The 24,836-nt window shown below is 41.2% G+C and overlaps 1 protein-coding gene across 1 annotated transcript in view; it reads left to right on the forward strand.

The window, feature by feature from the left end:
• The window catches only part of LOC145406707 (organic cation transporter protein-like), a 220,207-nt gene that overhangs the window by 130,858 nt on the left and 64,513 nt on the right, over positions 1-24,836 (forward strand). The gene's annotated exons all lie outside the window — the stretch shown is intronic.

A 24,836-nucleotide genomic window follows, 5' to 3' on the forward strand; every position in this document is an offset into this window, starting at 1 on the left:
GACGTATTTTCTACCGTTCTCAAGTAACTCAGTGAGAGGGGCCACTATTGTTGTAAGGTTCTTCAAAAAACGATGCTAGTAACCTGCCGAGGAATCTCCGAAGCTCATGCCCGTTTTGTGGTGCCTTAACCCGAGGCATCCCATCGATGTATGGGTACGTCGCCACGTTTTGCCACAGCTAGTCCTATCGACGTACTGATACATTGCGCAATTGCAAGGTTCATAATTTGCACAATTTTCAATTTTCGCGCATGATTTTTGGCACATATACGCGGGACACCTTCCTCTATTCCTCTACAAGATGCCAGGCAGGGACAATGCCTTACACCGCATAACCTCCCCCCCCCACACGCCATTGTCTCAGCAATTCACCTGTTACCAGTGACCTGGCCAATAAAGACATTCAGGGCCAGAGTGATTCCCCAATTCCCCAATCGATGACAATGTGGACAAAGTTTACATAGCATTAGAGGAAGAAACAGTCAGAAATGATGATCAGGTAATGTTGCCAAAAAAAGTCAGGTATGCTGATGAGTTAATGAGTGAAACAATGCTTATAATGCCTATAATACTGTTTGAAAACCATTATACTCTCATACTACATATAAATTCGTACCAAATAAATAAATAAATACCGTTTATAAGTGGTTTGGAATAGTTACCCTCCCATACAACTCGTTTTCTTTGGAGCCAGCCTGATAGAAAACCCAGTAAGGTAAGGAGGTACTTCTACCTGAATCGAGTATCTTAAACCTCAGGTGAGCGATTTCTCTATGAATTTTCGATGTTTCTCACCAAAAATAGCTCGGGAGTGGGGGGTGTCGTTGGAGGTGCGAAATAGCTCGGGACGTGACGGGTTAAAACTTTTTGCTGCCTCCATCTTAGAGTCAGAGGGCATACCCAACCATGACCAACCACATGACCAAGGTATTGAACTTGTGCACAAACAAACTTGCACTTCTTGAAAGCCTGGACAGCAAAACACCTAGTTCTCTTAAGTGGCTTTCCCAATCATCAGTAAAGGCTACTACATCATGCAAGTATACCACACAATGTTTCACACGACTGAAAACCACGTTCATTAATCACTGGAACATTGCCGGGGTGTTTTTCATACCATACGTACTGATATGTTTGTCCGTCTGCCACAAAACACGAGACTTTCTTAGCCCATTGATCAAAGACACTCATCAGAAGACTTTCTTGAGATCTAACTTGATGATATAACTTGACGAGCCGATGCGATCGATGCAGTCCTCAAGCCGGGGCAATGGGTATGTATCGGTCTTGGATAGTGCATTCACCCGTCTTTATGCAAAATCTTACGGTGCCATCTGGTTTAGGCTGGAACATCACAGGGGAACTTCAGGGACTAACACAAAGGAAGATAAGACCGTGGTCCATCATATAATTGAGCTCCCAATGCAGCATGCCAACACGCTGAGAACTAAATAAGAGGCCAACTTTACAAGAATGATGTCACCCATATCTACGTCGTGCTGAATCCAGTCGGTCTTCCCAAGGGCACTGCTGAATACTTCCTTGTAAGTTGACAAGAGGGCAACCAACTGAGATGCTTGATCCTGAGGCAGATGTGCTAACTTGGAGCTGAGAGTGGACTCTGCCTCATCATTCTTCACCCAGCTACAATCTGGAAACTCGCAGTCAACCTCAAACAAGCTGCTCTCAACACCTTCCTCAGTAGCAGCAGCAGTGGCAGAGACAAGGTGTACTGGAGCCGGAGAATCTGGTGCATGATGGTACGGCTTTAGCACGTTCACATGGCACAGTTAGTGTTTTTTCCTTCTGTTGGGGATCTCCACCAGGTACCTGGTGTCTCTAGTATGCTGCACCATAGGGTAATGACCACTATACTTAGTGGCCAGCGGTTGACCCTGCAGTGGCAACAACACAAAAACCTCATCGCTGACCTTAAACTCCCTTAGCCTGGCCTTTCAATCATACCACACCTTCATGTTGTCCTGAGCGTGCTTGAGATTTTCCCTGGCCAGCTCCACAGTCCCACTCATACAGGTCTTGAAGTCCTACACATAACAGATTAAGCTCTGGCTCTCGGTGAGGTTACTGCTCCAAGTCTCCTTAACCAAGCTCAGAGGACCCTGAACTCAATGGGCAAACATGACCTCATTAGGAGAGAAACCCAAACTCTCCTGAGGGACTTCCCTTGTAGTGAACAGGAGGAACGGCACACCACAGTCCCAGTCCTTAGAGTGCTCCAGACAGTATTTGCAAAGGATATTCTTGAGCGTCTGGTGGCAATACTTCAAGGCACCTTGCGTCTCCAGATGGTAGGCACTGCTCTTGATGTGTGTGATGCCAAGTTAAGCTAATGACTGCTGGAAGATGCTGGAAAGGAAATTAGACCCTCTATCTGACTGAACCTCCTGGGGCAAACCAAACTTTGTAAAGAAATCCAGCAAAATTGTAACCACTACGTTCGGTTTGATTGGAAGTAGAGGTATTGCCTCAGGGTACCTCATGGAGGGGTGAATGACAGTGAGCAAATATGAGTTACAGCTAGAAGCTGGGGCAAGGGTCCCAACATATCAATAATTAACCTGGAAAAAGGGGGATCAATGGCAGGAATGAGGTCAAGAAGGGCCTTAAGGACAAACAGATTCGGCCTACCCACTACTTGACAGGTATGACAATGTTTGACAAACTTAGCCACATCTGCTGCCATGCAAGGCCAGTAGAGCTCCACATACAGCCTCTCCATGGTCTTCCCTACACCTATGTGAGCTGCAAATGGAGTAGAATGGACCAGTTGAATTAACTTCTGCCTGCACACATTAGGTACTATGATTTGATGGCAGTCCCTCATCCCATCACCTATATTCACATGTGGGGATCTCCATCATCTCCACAAAATCTCATCTTTCACAGAAAAACATCCATCCTTCTTCTCAAAACCATCGACCACACAGAACTTCAACCTCTGAATCTCCTGCTCTGCAGACTGCAACTCCTTTAACGTCTCAATGTTCACCTCCAATGGAACATGTGGAATATCATCCAAAGAACTCATAAACGTATCTGCCAAAGATATCTCATTGTCCAATTGCTTTGTGTCCTCAGAAGTGATACTGACTATTGCCTCCAGTACGATAACGCAGGGCATACTAGAAGAAACCTTCTCCTGTCGACTCCACTCTGCACGTGACTTGGACCTAGCCACTGCACAAACTGCAAATACCTCTGCATCATTGGGACAACCTGCGGGGGAACTTCAGGCACTGGCACCTCTGACAAAACTGGAGTGGTAAACTCCTCACCTCCCACTAGGTCACTGTAAAGTATTAAATCAACACCACTCTGGTAAATAATCTACAATACCCAATCTTGCTGATCCACCAAACAACTGATATTTAACCTCACAAGAAACTAGCAGCACAGTCTTTACACCCGTTACTCCCCTAACTCTCCTCCTACAACATCAAGAACTTCATTGCCTGGCCTTAACCACAAAGAAATTGAAGAACCAGTGTCATGAAGAATACATACAGGATGCTGAACACCATTCATCTTCACTGAACCAGAATACAGGTAGGGAGCACACGAAGAAGCAGGGGCAACACTGCTAGTCACCTCTTGTACCACACCTCCTGAAACAGTGGGCTCCGACACAACTGTGGCCTCCTTCTTCCCACCTTCCAGAACAACATCAACCCTAGACGGGGGTAAAACATCAGAGTTTCCCTGACTAACAAGTGGGGAACCAATTGAAGGGGTAACCAAGGGAGCTCCACAAGAAACAAAGGTCACTGACTTCACAGCACCTGACTTCCACCAACATCTTTCTACAATGTGACCTGGCCTCTTGCAATATAAACAAGGAAATGGGCGACATGTAGGTTTTGGGGAAATGTGAGGTGTATCAGGTTTGGGTGTGGAGTAATTCATGGAGTTGGGCTTCTGAGATGACTGTTTGGTGAGCTGAGAGGGGTAACATTTCTGAGGAACACTTCTAGGAACTTCCTTACCCTTACTCAAATTCTTAAACAATAAATAATCATCTACATAAACTGCAGCTTTAGCTGCATTCTTAATGTTCTTATGAGCAAGGTAAGTCCTTAAATATCTATCAATCTTATCAAGGAAGTTCTCGAGGATAACAACTTCCTTAAGCTTTACATAAGATTCTGAGACATCCTCACTTTGATCCACTGATTAAAAGCATCAGTCATCTCCCTACTGAAATCTACAAAAGTGTCTTGTGGGCACTTCCTACAATTCCTAAATATCTGTCTGTATGCTTCAGGTCTCATCTTGTATGCGCGCAGCACGGCTTTCTTTAAACCGTGGCGTCCCGTCGACGTTCTTTAACGTCCTCACGTTTTGTCACTGCCAATCCCGTCGACGTACTTTAATGTGCTGCAATTGCAAGGTCCATAATTTGCACAATTTTCAAAATTCGCGCAAGATTTTCGATTTGGCCACCTACCCAAGCCTCCCCTACCTACCACCAGGCGGACAGCCTCCCAGACCCCGCGTGACCTGCGTGCGCCCTTGTCTCAGTCACTCACCTGTTAGCAGTGACCCAGGTCAGACATGGAGCATAAAGGTCTCTCTGAGGACGAGATACAATCCGCCCTGGATGCCTTCACTGGAGATAGTGATTCTCCACTTGATGACGATGTGGAGGATCATGATTATCTGCAGCCTGAGGAAGGCAGTGATGAGGAGTTCCCTTGCTGCGGAAAAAGCGGTATGTTACGTATCGTAAGGCGAGGGAAGGCCAGCCTGCACCCAAAACACATGCAAGGACCTCTCTTCATCCCCTAGAGAGAGATTCTGATGAGGACGAGGACGAGGATGAGGACAGCGGCTTAGGATGTGATGTTGCCTCGTGGTTGGGGAAGGAGAAAATTTCACCTCAAGGATCAGAAGATGGGGCGAGAAGGCAAATCAGGTATGGTCCTTGTGTATTGTCTGGGGAAGGCAAAAGTGGTGTGGCGGGAGTGCGGGGTGAAAGGGAAAGTGGTGTGGCAGGAGTGCGGGGTGAAAGGGAAAGTGGTGTGGCAGGAGTGAGTGGTGAAAGGGAAAGTGGTGTGAGGGAGGCAGCATGAGCACGTGGTGTATGTGGGCATAGGGGAGACGAAGTGGAGCCGCTCCCCAGCACGTCTTTCGCCCCACAATATTCCCTCACTTCCTCCCCACAGCCCCAGGATGTGGGGAAAGGAAGGAAAGGGAAGGGAAAGGGTAAAGGAAAAGGGAGAGGGAAGAGAAGTGCGAGTGATGAAGGGTGCCGCTCTCCACCTCCCCAACCTCCCCCACCACCCTCACTTCCTGACCCTGATGAAGGCGATGATGGGGACGAGGCTGGAGACGGTAGTGTGTCGTGGAACTGGAAAGATGGGAGTAATTTTACTCCCATCATTCACCCTTTCACTGAGGAGTGGCGGTCTGGTTGCACAGCTCAAGGTGTGCATCCGGGCTCCACTAGGGTGGATTTCTTCCACCTGTTCTTTGGGGAGGCGTTTGTGGGCCGCATAGTGGAGCAGACAAACCTCTTTTCAAGAACCCAGCACCATGAAAGTGAACGTCTTGGTACAACCAGCAGGCACTCCCAAATATGACTATCCTGTAACAATTTCTGAGATGTTGTTATTTTTTTGCCCTGGTTCTCTTGATGGGTGTTGTCAGGAAAAATCAAATACCGGCATACTGGACCACTGACCCAATAACCATCACACCTTTCTTTGGAAAGGTCATGAGTCGTAATAGATTTCAGCAGATTCTCGGCCGCCTCCACTTTTTTGATGCAGAAGATCCAGCTAATGCTAATAACACTGATAAAATGAGGAGAATTAGGCTCGTATTTGATCACCTACGGGAAATGTTCCGCTCCTCATTTTATCCTTACAGAGACCTCACCATAGACGAGAGTCTTGTGTTGTGGAGAGGCAGTATTTCCTTTCGCCAGAAGAATTAGGCTTGTATTTGATCACCTACGGGAAATGTTCCGCTCCTCATTTTATCCTTACAGAGACCTCATCATAGACGAGAGTCTTGTGTTGTGGAGAGGCAATATTTCCTTTTGCCAGTACATACCCAGCAAGAGACACCGTTTCGGGTTCAAGATCTTTGTTATGTGTCACTGTAAGACTGGTTATGTGCAAGACATAGTCTTATACACGGGTGCACAGACAGACATAACAGAAGATCGTAGTATTGGACTCTCAGGGGCCGTGGTGAAGACAATGATAGAGGAGTACCTTCATCGTGGTCATGTGTTGTACCTGGATAACTGGTACACTAGCCCTCTTCTCGCTCGGTTCCTCCACCAACACACCAGAGTCTGTGGTACAGTAAAGAGAAACCGTCGCCATATGGTCAAGATAGGGAGGAAACTTGACAAGAACGAGGTGGTTTTCTTCCAGGCAAATAACATCTTTGCCACCCTGTGGAACCACAACAGGGAAGTTTGCCTCCTGTCAACTGTACACAGCCCCCTGATGCACCGCACAGACTCCGCTGATCACCGTAGCGAGAGGAGGCGCCACGTCTGGAAACCTGAGTCGGTACTTGACTATAATCTCAACATGAGGCAAGTGGATCAGTCAGACTCCATGATTTCCAGTGTGGACTGTGCCAGGACCACGATGAAATGGTACAGAAAGCTCTTTTTCCGCTCGCTCGACATCACGGTCCTAACGCACACTACCTCCACGCAATGACAAAGGGAATCTCTGAGACCTTTGAGGGGTTTGTGAGGGAGCTGTCACGTGAAATTATCGCCAGGTACGCACAGGACAGGCCCACACACCGCACATGCACCCCCATGGCTGCCCAGACTCCCCTATGCCTCGCAGAACGCCACTACCCGAGCACAATCCCTTCCCAACCAAACCGTTGTAAACCCCAGCGCCGCTGCCATGTATGCAAGCACTCGACAGTAAGACCAGCCACTCAGAGAAAAGACACAAGGTACCAGTGTGCAGAGTGCAATGTTGCGTTGTGCCTTCAGCCCTGTTTCAAAGAGTATCATAACTTCCTACACTACTGAAACTGTGTGGGATGGCGATATGACGCTCAGTATAATGGTAAGGCCAGTCAGTATGTGATAAGTTTTATATAAAGTTGAAACGTGGGTAATGTTTGTGGTAAAATATTATATAAGTTGAGAAATAGTGTAAGTTGAAAGAAGTGATATCAAAACTACACCCACTGTGTAAATCTGCGAAAATATGACGCTCAATATAACAGTCTGGTCTATAAATACGTGATATCAATGATATAAAGGGGAAACGGGTGTAATGTTAGCAGGAAAGTAATGTATAAGTTGAAAAATAGTGTAAGTTGTAACAATTGATATCACGAGTACACCCACTGTGTAAATCTGCGAAAATATTACGCTCAGTAGAACAGTCGGGTCTGTAAATATGTGATAGCAATGATATAAAGTGGAAAAGGGTGTAATGTTAGTGGGAAAGTAATTTATAAGTTGAATAATAGTGTAAGCTGAAACAAATGATATCGCGATAACACTCACTGTGTAAATATGCGATAATATGACGCTCAGTAGAATAGTAAGGTCTCCAATTATGTGATAGCAATGATATAAAGTGGAAACATCTGTAATGTTAGTGGAGAAGTATTATATAAGTAGAAAAATAGGTTGTAAGTTGAAATAATAGTCATAGCGACTTCACCTGCTGTGTTATTATGCGATATTATTACGCTAAATATTATCGTAAGGCTTAAAACTATCTCAAAACAGTTCTCTAAAGTGGAAAAGTTTATAATGTTATTAGGAAAGTATTATGTAGGTTGAAAAAACACAATGCGAGTTGAAACAACAGTCAGAGCGAGTTCACTCACTACGTAAATATGCACTAACATTACGCTGTTATCGAAAGGCCTGTGAATACGTAAAAACAGTTCTATAAAATGTAAAATGGTATAATGTTATTGGAGATGTATTATGTAAGTAGAAAAAATGATATGTATGATGAATCAGCAATGTTAGCGATTCATCAGTAAACAGTTTGGCCGATTTCGCTCGGTTTGCCCGATGGAGCAATGCTTACTTCACCTCTATTTTTTTTTTTACAAAATCCAATTTATTCTTGTATCACATGTTTTTTGTTTGTAATAAATACATATCTACTTACTTTTATTGGTTTCCCAGACTTATAATACCATAGAAAACGCGAGAGCCACAGACCACCTCCACAGAACATGGTACCAGGTGTAACGAAGGTATACCTGTTTAGGCCACTTATGGACCCTGGTGAACACTTTCTTGGTGATTGACCATTGTTTCTGACCAAAAGCGAAAGTTTGAGCCAAAAAAATTTTGGTCCAAAAATGGTCGGGATTGGGGGGTACCAGTGGTGAAAAAGTGGTCGGGACGGGGCGGGTTAATACCTCATAATCCTGTGATTCTTGATCGCTAAGACTGTCATAGGCCTTCAGCACTTTATCTTTGTTTACTGTCTGAACTAGAGTTGACCAGCTGTCTCTGGGTCACTTCTTACTGGTAGCAATCTTCTCAAATTGGTCAAAGAACTCCAGGACTAAGCACTCATTGAATGGGGGAACTAATTTAGTGGGTTCAACGGCTCTAAATTCTGAAAAAGAATGCGGAAAATTAGTTGGGCCACTATGGCAATTCATTCACATTTCATATTTAAGCTTCATTTGCTCCAGTTTTAGTTTCTCCTCCTGTAGTTTAAGCTGTGGCATCCTATACTGCACTTAGCCTGCTCTGCATCAGTAATTTCTTTTTGCTTTATGACAGTGTCCTCACCAAAGTTATTATGGGATGAATGGACTGATCTAGAAACTGAATCAAGGTCTGGCAAGGATCTTAGGATTTCGTATGGATTTGTGCCAAACAGTCGGCGGCAAATTAAGTTAACTAATGGGAAGGGATAACCTAACTCACTCTGAATTTCAAGAGCTTGGACAACTAAGATTAGTTCCTGCCTCTGCAACCTCCTAACCTTTTCCTCTGTTGGTCCTGAGCTGATGAAGTCAAATGCATACTGCTGACTCACAGAATGTAGAAGCGCCACAGTAACTTCACAAGTTCTACCCTCCATGGTAACACAACAGCAATAAAACAATAATAAAATATCAGGGTATTATCCTCGCGAGGTAACATAGTTTTATATCTTACGAAATGGGAGTAGGCAACACGAGATAACTCTGACTGCGTAAGAAATATAAGAAAAAACAAAGTGAAAAGGGAAGTGATCAAGTAATGAAAAATAATAAAAAAGTACTAACTCCAATCTCGCAACACAGGTTCGAAAGTAAATAAAATTAGTTGACGTTTGCAAGGGCAAAACAAACACGATGAAAAATCCATCCATCATCCAATCCTACATTGCCCCATGAGGAGCGTAGGAGCCCGGGGCTAGGCAGTTGGTCCCGACATTTCAGATAAGAGTGACCAGCCTCACTCATCCCTGAGTGGCATTACATGAGCAATCAACCCCAACCATCCCTTGGATATAAACCTTTACCGGCTCAATCCGATTGGAGCGCAATAATTACCCACTAAACCACTAGGCGCTAAAATTTGGTTATATGGTTACCACACAGCGTAGTAAATGGTTTCCTGGTGCACAGGAAACCATTTGGCTTGTAACTCAGTGCAGTCACCCACAGGTTGAAGGAAGTGGAAAGAATGAAGTGGAATGAAGTGAAAAGACAGAAGAGGGAGTGTAAAGTCACCCGTTAGCAGAAGGACAAGGAAAGAATGAAGGAAAGAAAGACAGAAAAGAATGGAAGGAAAGAAGGATGGAGAGGAAAGGGCAGACACCCGAGAGCAGCACTACATCGAGTGAGTGGATGGTGAGCGCCCCCACCTACCACAACAATGAAAAATACCTAATATAATGCAAGCTAATATTATTTACAAATTATACAATGAGATAAAACACAAAAGAATGAGAAAAAAATCCACCTGATAATACCCCAAAAAATCACAAGAAAGTCTGGGAACAAACTCGCTAGACTAAAGAAATAAATTCATACAAGATAACTAAAATGCACTCTATAGTTACCACAAGTAACAATAATACAATAACAATAGTACTTGCGACTGGATGTTGATACGAAGTGAAAAGATGTTCAGAAATATATACAACAAAGATACTGCATCTCCTCCCTCCCTTATGTCCAGTGCAAACACTCCCTCTCTCGACGCCTGTCCCACAAAACTCTCTCTCTCCATCCTTTTTTTTTTTTTTTTTTTTTTTTTTTGCCAGATTCCTCCCTTTATATATCCTCCAGCAGTTTGCCCACATCAGCCCGCAGCTGGAGGCCAGACAAGAAATATACAGGATAGAGTTAAGCTAATTAATCTCTCCCCCATACTCCAAACATCATAAATATCGCTGCTGAATACAAATCTTTATGTCATTAGTTAATGCTCCACCGGAAGTCACTGACCTTACAAACAATTTTAGTCACTCCCGCATCGAGAGAGCAAACAGAATTAACTAAGATTTTATAAATGTGTGCGTACCGACAAGCAACAACATGATAGCGAGTGCATGTGCGTGGATGCTAGTGTACATAGCATCAACGTACACACCTCGCCCGGCGACACGCATGCTTTATACATACAGTAGTGCACCAACTTTTGCTACAGCAGGATTCGCGGAATCCACTTTCGCGGCATGCACCAAATATTCCCTAACTTCCACTTTCGCTTGAAAAAAAATCGATTTTCGCGCACAAATTTTGGGTTTGGGACAATATTTTGAACTTTGAATTTCCTGCACCGCCCGCCCGCAACCCACCGCCATCTTGAATGACGTCATGTCAACACTCTGTCCACCCATTCCCGCCATTGTGTACGAGCGTGCTAGCTCCATTGTGTTAGATTCTCACGGTTCAATGGCCTCTACTATACCTGGTAGTGTGGGGAAAGGGCCTGGTGGTGTGGTGGGAGAGCCTGGTGGTGTGGGGGAGTTGCATCTGAGGAGGCAGAGAGAGAGTGGTAGCGAGGCAGCAAGAGGTGGCGCCAATACGTCTGGTGTGGCTAAATAAGCCCGCCACGCGCCTCGGATACTTACCCCCAACATCCATTAAACACCTCAACTTGGTCTCTGTGGTATGTTTCTCCTCATATAATGTGTACTGTACAGTTTTTATTGTTTGTATCTCACAATGCAATGTACAATAGTGATTTGATGTACTGTATTGCAAGTGAAAATGAAAATCTGATGTTACTTTAGGATAACCGGGAACCAATTAGCCTTTTTGCCATAAAGATAATGCCCCAACTTTCGCTAATTCCACTTTCGCGCATTATTTTTGGACCCAATTAGGCGCGAAAATTGGTGCCCCACTGTACATGTATAATATTCACGCTATATTCACAAAATGTATAAACGTTCATACACACGTACCAAAATATATATATATATATATATATATATATATATATATATATATATATATATATTGTTACGGAACAGAGAAAACTGTCCCGCAAAGTTCCAGGTTCAAAACAAAAGAGTTAGGTAAAATTACAAGTTAAAGTTTAATGCTCAAACTAACAACTAAACATTCAGGACTCATAAGGATAATGTAATGGCAAAAAACAGGTTAAATATATGGTTAACTGCAATAGCCTCTATTAACACGAAATTAGCATGAGTAAATTTATCTAAGTCAGCCCTGATAAAATGAAAATACCAGATAATACTCAGTGAATGCAAGATATATTATTACAGATACAAAATATTATTAATAATGGCTGACAGTAAAACTTTACATTAAGCACAAAAACCTCACTAGGCCTACGAATTAACACCTTATGCTATACAGTACAAGAAAAAATGTAATAACACTTATACTCAAATTACACAGCTGCTAGATGGTTGGAGATTTCCTGAGCACTCACAATAATAACAACTGTACAGGGGAGGACAGAGATGTGAACAAAATGAGGAGTAGATCTAAGTGGCAATTAATGTAGAGACTGAGCTCATTATATAGGGGCCGGTAGAGCTTGATACAACTTGTAAGAAGGACGCGCAAATGAAGCCATGGGGACAAAGAGTTGACAATCTCGCTCTGAACAACAGAAAGAACGACTTACTCTACTATAAGGGAGGAGGGGGGGAGTGAGGTAGAACACGCTCGTGATCAAACATGCAGCATATTGTACGTTAGAATTACACAAAGGATGATGAAATCATAGGCTATGTAACAATATATATATATATATATATATATATATATATATATATATATATATTTTGCCAGACGCCTCAATCCCGTTTGGGGTGGCCACAAACAAATCACCTCCAAGTCGCCCTGTCCTCCACCATTTCACTGCGCTGCTCCCATCTCACACACCCCTCTCTCATATACCTCTCCACCCCATCCCTCCATCTCATCCTCGGCCTCCCCCTCCTTCTTCCCCCCTCCACCTCACTCACATACACTCTCTTCGTCAGTCTTTCACCCTCCATCCTCTCCACATGGCCAAACCACCTCAGTGTGTTCCTCATAACGCTTCCTATCACATCCACATCCACACCTCAACGCTCCTTTATATCCTCATTCGTCACCCTGTCTCTCCACGTGACTCCACAGTCTCCTCTTAAATAACTCATTTCCACTGCTCGCACTCTTGACTTGTGTCCTTCCAACAATGTCCAAGCTTCACTTCCGTACGTTAGAGTTGGTATCACAATACTGTCATGTTGTAACTTTTTCACTTCCATGCTCACTTCCCTGTTTTTTATCACTACTTTCAAAGAACCAGCAACCTTTCTTCCCTGCTGTACCCTTTCAAGCACTTCACCCTCCAAACCTCCATCCTTACTCATCACACTACCCAAGTACTTAAATGTACTCACATTATCCAATTCCTCTCCATCCAACCTCGCTGTACATTCACTAACTTCACCTCTCTCAAAGACCATCACTTTACTCTTCCCTACATTCACCTTTAGATTCCGTTTCTTACACACTCTCTCAAACTCTTCCACTAAGCCTTGCAGCTCCCCTTTGTCTTCACTCAACAACACAGTATCATCTGCAAACAACAGTACAGGGAGTTTCCAAACACTATCCTCTCTCACCAGGGCCACTCCAACATCCACTACCCTACCTTGTACCTCTTTTATTACCCCAACCATGTACAGATTGAACAACCATGGAGACATGACACATCCCTGTTTCAACCCAAGTTTCAAAGAGAAAAATTCACTTAGTTCACCATCCACACGCACTGCAGCCTTCGCACCATCGTACATACTCTTCACAGCATTCAACAACTTCCCATCTACTCCATATATTCTTAAGACTTTCCACAATCCTTGTCTATCCACCCTGTCATATGCTTTCTCCAAATCCATGAAAGCCGCATACAACTTCTTTCCCTTCTCTAGAAACTTTTCCACTAAAGATCTAAGAATGAATATCTGATCTACACAACCTCTTCCCTTTCTAAAGCCTCCCTGTTCTTCTCCAACTAATTTCTTTGTTCTTTCTCTAACTCTGTCTATAAGTATCCTACCATACACTTTTCCTATTATATTAAGAAGACAAATGCCCCTATGATTACCACACACTTCTTTTTCCCATTTTCCTCTGTACAAGGGAATAATTATACCTGACTTCCAATCCTCCGGGACTCTACCTTCCTCCCAGGCCAATCTGCACATCTTCCACATCCATTCTACTACTATCTCTCCCCCATGCTTCAGCATTTCACCACACACTCCATCAATTCCTGGGGCTTTCCCCGATTTAACTTTCTTCATTGCTTCCACAACTTCTATCCTACAACAATATATATATAATTTCATTTTTTGCTAGTTGTTGTTGCTATCTATACAGGTAGCACATACATAAAATAAGGGTTTGTTGAGTATAACTAGGCAACATTTCATGGCAATATGTGGCTCTTAATTGGTGATTAGTGTAATTATGGGATGATTTAAAAAAAACATCAACTTTAGTGCAAGAGGAGACAGCATTAGAATTACCCAGTGACGACTGAAAGTTAGTAGAACCAGAGGAAAACGTTGTTAACCACACATAGTTCTCCATGAACACAAGATCAAGAAACAAACGCTTCTCCTGTGAGAGAAGTTGAGGATAACGACGTTTCTTGGTCAGTTTTTTCTGACGTAGAAGGCGAAGATTACAGATCAGTCCTTGATATGAAAACTTATTCAGCAGGATACATAGGTCAGGAAATACATGTGCAGCAATTCCTTTTCATAAAGACAAGAGACTTCAATTGGATCTGACCCCCCTCAAAAAGAAAGAAAAAAACAAAAAAAACAATGGCAAGTAGACCTAGCACCACAGCTTCAACTTCCCCACATAAAGTATTTGTGTACCATGAAGATAAAACTGTCACAAAGTTCTCAAGCAAGAAAAAGACCTCATCGATGTAATGACATTATATAGTGTGGGCAACTTTTTGTTAAAAGTCATATAACAGAGGAGAATGAAAAAACAGCTGTTATTTCATCAAGGATTAACCAAGAAAGGTGCCCAGCTGGCGATCTGCTTAGATCTTATAAGCTCTTGCGAGCTCTGAGGTATGAAGAGTTTAAAACAGAATTCCTGAAGTAATTTTCTGGAGGAATAAATTTTTTGCCACGTATATCTCCAGAATTACATAAGATCGTGGATCTTATGAGACAACACACCACAAACCCTGTCTTAGGTGAAATAACAGCAGATGTGTCCACAATTAAGGGAATGCTGTTAGCCTGTATAGAGAACTCAAATTGGGTAACAGCTGATGGGAAGATGTCACTAATGCATGTCGTTGACATCCTTGGTTATGTAGCTGCACTGTGTAAATTACTTGATAGGGTACTCAAGGTAGCAAAAACAATTGCTTATGCCCGAGGAATGCATTTATTAGATTTTATGAACAAGGTAGAGATGAACTGCAGCAAAGCAGGGGTGAGTGAAACATCGCAATCCAGTACAACAAGGATGAGAATTATAGACACAGTGGCAGCCATGAGTACATCTACCACAAGTACAGAAGAATAATGCGTGCGACCTGAGAACAGACACACAAAACAACTTCCGACATCAAGGCAGTGTTCTCAAACACCAGGCCAGGCAGCCTCAAAAATTTGCACGTAGTCCAAGCAGAAACCGAGCCACAGAAAAACCAAAATATGAAAAGTCACCTCGCGGGTCACATTCGGCATAGGCCTACTCTATGTTATTACTGTGCTAATCCTGGTCACAAAAAAAAAAAAAAAAAATCTGAATGTTATAGCAAACACAAGAAATATAGAGACTATGAGAAAAGGATGCAGCCATATTGCAGGAAGCATAAAAACACAGGACATTGGACGTCCCATTGTATGACAGCTGAATGTTAAATATCGTTTTTAAGTCCGGGGAAGGGCATGCCACTATAAAAAAACGACCATACATAAAAGAAAACAATTGTAGAGTGCATACTGGAAGCATACACGGAAATGAGTGTATTTTGGTGTCCACTTCCTGTGAAGATCAAAAGATTTCACTGTTCATGGATTCAGGCTCACCAGTGAATTCAATAACACAAGAGGAATTCGAGATGATTTTCAGAAATAAGAAGAAAGTAACCTTCGTGGAGGACTCTAATGTAGAATTCTGTGCTGTAGATGCCAAACAAATAACCGTAAAGGGCATGATACAATGAGACATCAATTTTACAGAGGATATGAAAACAATCACAACTAATTTCTATATAGTAGAGAACTTAGCAATAAGAGCTAACATGTTATTAGGTTTGAGAACCATGAGGAAAGAGAATATCATATTAATCCCACACATGGATGGGCTTGAATATGAGAACGAATTCGTGGAGGAAATTTCACCAGAAATGTCATCCAACAATTGTAGAAAATCGAAGGGAATTGGAATGATTATATATTTTTTTTTTAGGTTCTTTATTTACCATTCAGTACAAGCCCCAACACTCTGGGAACAGTCCCTGAAGATCAAGCAGGGAGGGGTGCATGAGGAAAACAAAATCGATATCTTAGGGCATAGAAAGTATAGAAATAATTATCATTACAAGCACAATAATGAACAAAAATATACAATGATACATACATGGTACAAAGTTGTTACAGTAATTCTCATTACATGTTTTGAGATGAGTTAAGCGGTACATACATACACATGAATGTACATACATGTGCAGAGAGAGGCACATATGCACACATACAGATACATATATATCTATCCATAAACTGTATGTATATATTCACACACATGTAGCTGTAGACATATTGCATGCACAGGATAGGTACACATGTATAAGGCTATAGGTATGTGTACGGGCATATATACTGTACTTATAAATATGCAACATGCACATACAGTATATATGATATATTCAGATATACTGTGGGAAATATTTTCCCCCAGAGCAGTTGTGCTCTCTACTTTTTATAATAGTCGTCCCTTGTTAGAACCAGAGGAAAACCAGAAGATCATTGTCACCTGTTCAAGTGGTTTTTATAACTCAGAAATTATGTTCTCTATAATAATTCTTATTGTTGATAAATTAAATGCTACTGCATGTAACTCTCGTGGACAACTATATTGTAAATACATGTAATTATATGGAAATTTCCACTGAGCTGAACTGAGTCTGCGCATTACATGACGTGGCGAGGATGAAAAGGTTCTCATGTAAAGCAGATGTGGATTTAAGATATTCACATAGTTAAAGGGAATATTTGGTTTATCTTTAGTTTAATTAAAGCTAAGATTAATTTGTTAGATTCGCCCTGTATATATCATGATGTAATCTAACTGTCTTTAGTACCGTAATTTCTTAATAGTTGGCACCTTCGAATCCGATGAGGGAGAAAGGAGCCAGCAGTCGGGCTTACTGTGCTCCTAGAAATCATCGAGTTAGTTTGTACATACACACTCAAGGACGCTTGAAGCCCAAGCAACTATAGGAAAGCGGCCCATTGTCATCTGCTGTCTAAACTCCCTAGCTAAGTAACCTTTAAGAATTGGCCAATTCAAGGGGGGATTAACTAGGAGACAGAAGAGCAATAGTTAGGTGAGTTAATGTTAAGTTATGGTTCACCTACCCCTATGAGACTTGTTTGAATTTACTTAAGGACAACTTTAGGGACGAGTAACGACGTAAGAGTTGTTTGTAAGAAAATACTAGAAATTTCTTACATTGTGGTGCCCCAAGTGAGGAGCCCCGATTTGTTTACCAGAACAAAATATTTTCCACATATACATACACAGGGAGACATATATATACACATACACCCTAAGTTGATACATATACACAGTCACATACACAGGTAGGTAAATATAGACAAAAAATGATATGCATTATAAAATTACCTCTTGATTCAAAATCCCAGCACTAGAATAATACGTGTACATGCACATGATGTGTGTGTATGGACAACACACACACACACACACACACACACACACACACACACACACACACACATACTGGTATAGAGGAGGAAAAAATAATTCGAGACAGAAAGGAGATGGCAAATGTAATGAACATACTGAAAGAAGTGTTAGAGGAAATCTGTAGTAAAGACATAGAGGAATACAAAAGGCTAGGGAAATACGAGAGAAATAAATCAAGGCCTCTCAAAGTAACTTTCTAGAGTATAAACACTGTTGAGGAAATACTGAAAAATGCAAACAAACTTATGGAAAAAGAGGACTTCAAAAATATATGGATAAAAAGATGCCTAACTCAAGAGGAACTTGGATTACTAAAAGAGAAGAGGGAGGAGGCTAAAACAAAGAATGAGGGAAGATCAGAGGAAGAGAAAAACACATTTTTTCACCAAGTAATTGGATTGCAGGTTCGAAAGGGGTACATAAACAGGAGGGAATAAAAAGAAGAAAGGTAGCAGACTCAAGTCATGACAAGTAGGCTAACAAGATGATTAAGTTGATGTACTCTAATGTAGATGGAATGGTATCTGAATTACTAGAGATGAATGATTATATCAAAGGAAAAGGACCACATATTGTTTGCCTAGCTGAAACAAAATTAACACCAAGGATATCACACGATACACTAAACCTAGAGGAATACAATATATGGAGAAGAGATAGGAACTTAAAAAGGGAGGAGGAATTATAATATTTACAAAGAAAAATCTGCAACTCAAGGAAATAGAACTAGATGTACCCTCACAGGTAGAACTGATCGTAGTAGAGATTAGTACGTCTGAAGGTAAGGTAATGGTGGCAAATTTATACATGCCACCGAGATCAAACATTTGGGAAAAAACAAAAGTTTAAGAGCATTACTACATAGAATGGAGGAGAAATCTGAAATAATTATACTAACTGGTGATTTCAATACAAGTATTAAGTGGAATACTCTGGATATAAAAAGCCAGGAAAGCTGTTGGGACCAAAAGCTCCTGGACCTTGTGCAGGAGTTTTTCCTAACACAACATACAAAAGAAAGCACCAGAAAAAGAGGACTTGACATACCATCAGTACTAGATCTTATATTTACTAGGCAAGAAAATTATATTGACAATACAGTATAATATATCACCCTCCATTCGACAAAAGTGATCACACAGCATTATATTACAACTTCAGGATTGCATATGACACAGTTAATAGTAATGAAAGTTACAAAAAGAGCGCTAACTACAAAAAGGGCAACTATCATGACCTAAAGGAATACTTCTTAGAAACAGATTGGGAAAAAGAGCTTAGAGGACAAGATATAAATGTTATATATAGAAAATTCTGTGAACTTTATGAAATAGGAGTCCAGAAGTACATCCCACAGCACAAAGAAGCAGAAAAGAAAATAAAGATATGGTTTAATCAAAAGAAAAAAGAGATTTGTTGTCGAACAGATACAGAACACACAATAGTGAAAGGGCATATAACAACTATAAACAGGTAAGAAACGATTATACAAGAGTAAGGAGGGAAGCCCAAAACAGTTTGAGGAGGACATCGTAAATAAAAGTAGCGATCAACCGATGCTATTTTACATCTACATCCGAAGCAAAACCAAAGTAAAAGATAAAATACAATCCATTACAGATGAGGGGATCACCTACACACAAGAGATGGATATCTGTAAGGCACTAAATACGAATTACCAATCAGTTTTTACAGAAGAAAATAATTTCGAGAGATGGCTGGATGAATCACTCTTGCGTGATAATCAAAGACGGTGAATAAAACCCACACTTGTAGACGAAGAATATAATTACCAAACAGTTTCGGTGGACACTGCCACCATCTTCAGTGGTCAAGATAGTGAGAGGGAATGACATATTGACTATACAAGAGTTCCTTTTTATGCGTGTGTGTGTGTGGAAGGGGGGGTAAAGGTGGGGTGGGGTAGATTGTAAGCGGGGATAAACCCCAGGGGGGACATTACCGGGCAGGTCAGGTGTAATTCCTATCTGACCCTACCTGTGTCTTAGCAGGAAGGGACATTTCCACTAGGGACCTCATTATTGGATCTAGCTTGTACATACCTTCACTAAGGTTGAAATTCTCGTATTTCTGGATACACATGGCTTCAATAATCTTTCGTTTCCGAAAGTCATGACTTCTATACAATAGATGGCTACAGAATTGACTGGCAAGGTAGCCATCTATTGTATAGAAGTCATGACTTTCGGAAACGAAAGATTATTGAAGCCATGTGTATCCAGAAATACGAGAATTTCAACCTTAGTGAAGGTATGTACAAGCTAGATCCAATAATGAGGTCCCTAGTGGAAATGTCCCTTCCTGCTAAGACACAGGTAGGGTCAGATAGGAATTACACCTGACCTGCCCGGTAATGTCCCCCCTGGGGTTTATCCCCGCTTACAATCTACCCCACCCCACCTTTACCCCCCCTTCCACACACACACACACGCATAAAAAGGAACTCTTGTATAGTCAATATGTCATTCCCTCTCACTATCTTGACCACTGAAGATGGTGGCAGTGTCCACCGAAACTGTTTGGTAATTATATTCTTCGTCTACAAGTGTGAATTTCGAGAGAGATTATGTAGAACATGCATGCCCACACATACTACCAGATATACAAATATCAGAAAAAGAAATTCAAGAGGAGTTAAGTATATTAGACAAAGGAAAAGCAAATGGTCCTGATGAAATTTCATGTTGGGTGTTACATGATTGTGCAAAGGAGTTAAGTAAAACATTATCTTTTAATATTCAAGGAATCCATGGGACAAGGTAAACTACCTGATATTTGAAAGAAAGAAAACATTGTTCCCTTGTTCAAGAAAGGCATTGGATAAAATCCACTCAACTACCGACCAGTATCACTAACCAGTGTTGTACAGGTATGCAAGGCATTAGAAAAGCTGATAAGAAAAGTTTGGGTAAATCATCTAGAAGTACACAATATGATAACAGAAAGACAGTTTGGTTTCAGAAAGGGAAAATCATGTGTTACTAATTTGTTGAGCCACTACGATACAGAAACAGAAACATTACAGAACAGAGAAGGATGGGTGGACAGTATCTACTTAGATTTCAAGAAAGCATTTGACAGATTATCCACCGAAGACTTTTATGGAAACTTTATCATCAAGGAGGAATCCGAGGCAAACTGTATTGTTGGATGCAAAATTTTCTATAAAAGAAAAAAAAAAAAAAAAAAATGAGAACAGTACTAAGGGGAAATTACTCATCATGGAGGGAAGTGACTAGCGGAGTTCCACAGGGCTCAGTGCTGGCGCCAATTTTGTTTTTAGTGTATATAAATGATAAAGACAGTAACACTGGAAATGAAAGCTATCTAAATATGTTTGCTGATGATGCAAAAATACAAAGGAGAATTACTAACGCAGCCTTTTTTAAGGAGCTACAAGAAGAATGAAAAAAACTTCATGAATGGAGCAATACATGGCAAATGGAATTCAGTGTGGATAAGTGTCATGTACTCAAGTTTGGTAAAAGTGAAAAAAGACCCAATTGGGATTATAGGTTATGAAGTAAAACCCTACACACATCAGAAAAGGAGAAGGACCTAGGTGTGATTATCAATATAGACTATCTCCGGCTGACCACATCAGTGAGAAAGTACGGAACAAGTATACACTGCTTGCAAATATGAGAATAGCATTTAAATACATAAAGACATTTTAAGAAACATAATAACATCATTCATCAGACCAACCCTGAAGTATGCATCAGTAGCCTGGAGTCCTCATCTCAAAAAACACATAGATAAGAATGAAAAAGTTCAGAGGGCCACTACAAGATGAGTACCAAGCTTAAGGGATCTAAGCTACGAAGAAAGACTAGAAAAACTGAATCTACCCACACTACAGGAGAGAAGGAAAAGAGGAGACATGATTATGCTATAAAAATGCACATCAAGGAGGGAGAAAACAGACATAAATGATTACATAACCAATGGGGATGGATCAGCAAGAGGACAATGAAAAAAAAAAAAGCAAAAAAATAGAGATGATAAAAGACATAAGGAAATTTAGTTTCCCAAATAGGGCAACTGATCAGTGGAATGCACTACTGAATGAAACAATGTGTGCCAAAACAATTCATAGATTTAACCCGTCACATCCCGAGCTATTTCGCACCTCCAACACCCCCCAATCCCGAGGTATTTTCGATTTTTTTTTTGGGGGGGGGGGCTAAAACCTCAGCTTTTGGTGAGAAACATCGAAAATTCATAGAGAAATCACTCACCTGAGGTTTAAAATACTCGATCCAGGTAGCAGTGACTCCTTACCTTACTGGGTTTTCTAACAGGCTGGCACCAAAGAAAACGAGTTCTATGGGAGGGTAACTAATTCACACCACTCATAAACGGTATTTATTTATTTACTTGGTACGAATTTATATGTAGTACGAGAGTATATTGGTTTTCAAACAGTAATATAGGCATTATAAGCATTGTTTCACTCACTAACTCATCACCATACCTGACCTTTTTTGCCAAATTACCTGATCATCATTTCTGACTGTTTCTTCCTCTAATACTATGTAAACTTTGTCCTCCACATTGCCATCGATTGGGGAATCACTCTGGCCCTGAATGTCTTTATTGGCCAGGTCACTGGTAACAGGTGAATTGCCGAGACAATGACTTGCAGAGGTGGGGGAGGTTATGCGGTGTAAGGCATTGTCCCTGCTTGGCATCTTGTAGAGGAATAAAGGAAGGTGTCCCGTGTATACATATGAAAAATCACGCACGAAAATTGAAAATTGTGCAAATTATGAACCTTGCAATTGCGCAACGTACCAGTACGTCGTCGGGACTGGCAAATGCAAAATGTTGCAACGTATCCATATGTCGACGGGATGCCTCGGGTTAAGGATATGTACGACAAAAATGGTTTATGACATGGGACAGTAAGAGCTTGACTCATTCCTGTACAGATACATTTAGGTAGTTTGGTAAGGACACACACACACACACACACACACACACACACACACACACACAGGCTTGCATATATATATATATATATATATATATATATATATATATATATATATACACATACTGTACATACATAATTATGTACAGTATATATACCGAAATGTCCCATTATTATCCTAGTGCCAGGGTATTACAATGAGAGGAAGTCAGGGTGTACTGTAGGTTGAGAATGTCGTCAAGTACATCAAGATGTGTGATGAAGAAGGTACACAAAGCAGAAAACATGAGTCCAGGGGGTCTGAAGGGGGCAATAACTGGACAGTTAACGATATGATGGGATAATGCTTCATCCACTGGATTGTGACAGAGTTTACATGGCCTGTTGGCGGTCGGTTGTCTGGTGATTACCCCTGGGGAGCGTTACCCCAGGCGAATGTGGGCAACAGCCACATCACAGTGGTGGGTGTGGGTGGGGTGCTTGCCATAGGTGTGTCTCATGCCACGGTAGGTGTCGTACTGCAGTGCTGGATGGTGACACTAGTGGGACATTCAGCACTGGTACGCAGGGCTAGATCAAACTCCTTAGCAGAGTGATTAAGTGTGACCTCAATGAAAGTGAGAGTATACTTGCACTCAAACCTTCCCTCCCATCCCTACCATCCCCTTTACCCAGGGACCAAGGTAACAGTAAACTTCCAACATTAATTCCCGCACATCTCGCCAATTATGTAGTTATTCCACCTGTATCTTATATGAAAGTCACCATGAAGAGGAAATTGAAGAATGATACTGTTACTGTCTTAGAAGAATCATGTAAAGTGAAAGGACTCCTGGTGGAAAACCGCCTTATGTCAGGTGAATAACGATAGGGAAAGTCATGTGTTCCTAATTAATTAGATGTATGGAGAAGTGCAGATCAAAAAATGAACTTATATATGCAATTTAGAGACTTGTCCTGCTCCTATACGCAAAGTAAAAATAGGTGAAACAGAGATAAAATCGATGGTCAGAGTTCATAAAAGGGAATTTGACTCACTCATGAAAATTTGATGTGGAAAATGATCTACTGGATTTATTACATAAACACCGACAGACAGTCGCATTACCTGGAGAAAAATTAGGTTGTACTAACCTGATTAAACACAACATTAACGTACACCAGGACACACAACCAATATACAGTATGTACCAGCATATAGGGTGGCACATTCACAACGTACCCTTGCAAACCAGTATGTTAATGAAATGTTAAAAATGGGTCTTATTGAGCCATCTGTCTCCCCGTGGAATACCCCATTATTTTCTGTGGCCAAATGGAACGGAGAAATGCATGCGGTAGTAGATTACTGTGAATTAAACCAACACGCAATCCCCGACCAGTTTCCTATGCTGTTGTTAAGTGACATCTTGCAAAATATTGGACCAGAAAATAATGTATTTTCCACAACTGATTTGATTAATGGTTAATTGGTTATTATCAAATGTATTTAGATGATACGTAATGCAAATACGCTGCTTTCTTTACAGATACAGGGCATTATCAGTGTAAAAGAATGCCGATGGGGTTAAGGACAGCTCCAGGTACATTCCAGTGATTAATGGATAGTATATTATCAGGAATGTTAGGAAATGGTATCTTTGTGCACTTGGATGACATCATAATTGCAACGCACACAACAGATGAACATTTACAGAAAGTAGACCAGCTCCTACACGAGTCAGCCAAAGCTGATTTGGAAATTTAGCTGTCTAAATGCAAATTTTGCTTTAAAGAAATAAAATTCTTAGGCCACTGGTTTGATGCAGAAGGAATACACACCGCAGACGAGAAAATACAAGCAGTAAGGGATTTCCCTGAACCCACAAATGTGGATGAAGTAAGACAATTTTTAGGACTAGCAGGATACTACAGATCATTCATACGACAATTCTTTCACATAGCAGAACCTTTATTCCACCTACAGAAAAAAAAAAAAGAAGCTTAATTTCAATGGGCAAAGGAATAAAAACTAGCATTTAATGAATTAAAAGACAAACTTACATGTGCACCTTGCCTGGCCTATCCCAGTTTCACAAACCCATTTATAATTTGCACAGATTCAAATACAGGATTAGGGGTCGTATTGATGCAAGGAGGTAAGCATGGAAAAAAAAATCAACCAATTGCATTCACTAGCAGACAAATAAAAGATGCAGAGAATAATTATTGCACACTGACCTAGAGGAGTGGTCTTTGCATTACAAAAGTTTTGAGATTTGATATATGGTTACAAAAATCACCTATTCACTGACTATAAACCACTCGAGGACATGTTCCAAAAAAAGACTCCTCTCTGGGAGGAGAGCAAGATGGAAATGTACGGTTGAAAACTATGATGTTCATATTCACTATATACAAGGCAAAATAGACTTTACCACGGACGTATTATCTAGGAACCTGACGACGC

This window comes from Coenobita brevimanus, chromosome 8 (genome assembly GCF_032717465.1).
Source record: "Coenobita brevimanus isolate Jiangsu-jjx chromosome 8, ASM3271746v2, whole genome shotgun sequence".
In the NCBI taxonomy this organism is placed as follows: domain Eukaryota; kingdom Metazoa; phylum Arthropoda; class Malacostraca; order Decapoda; family Coenobitidae; genus Coenobita; species Coenobita brevimanus.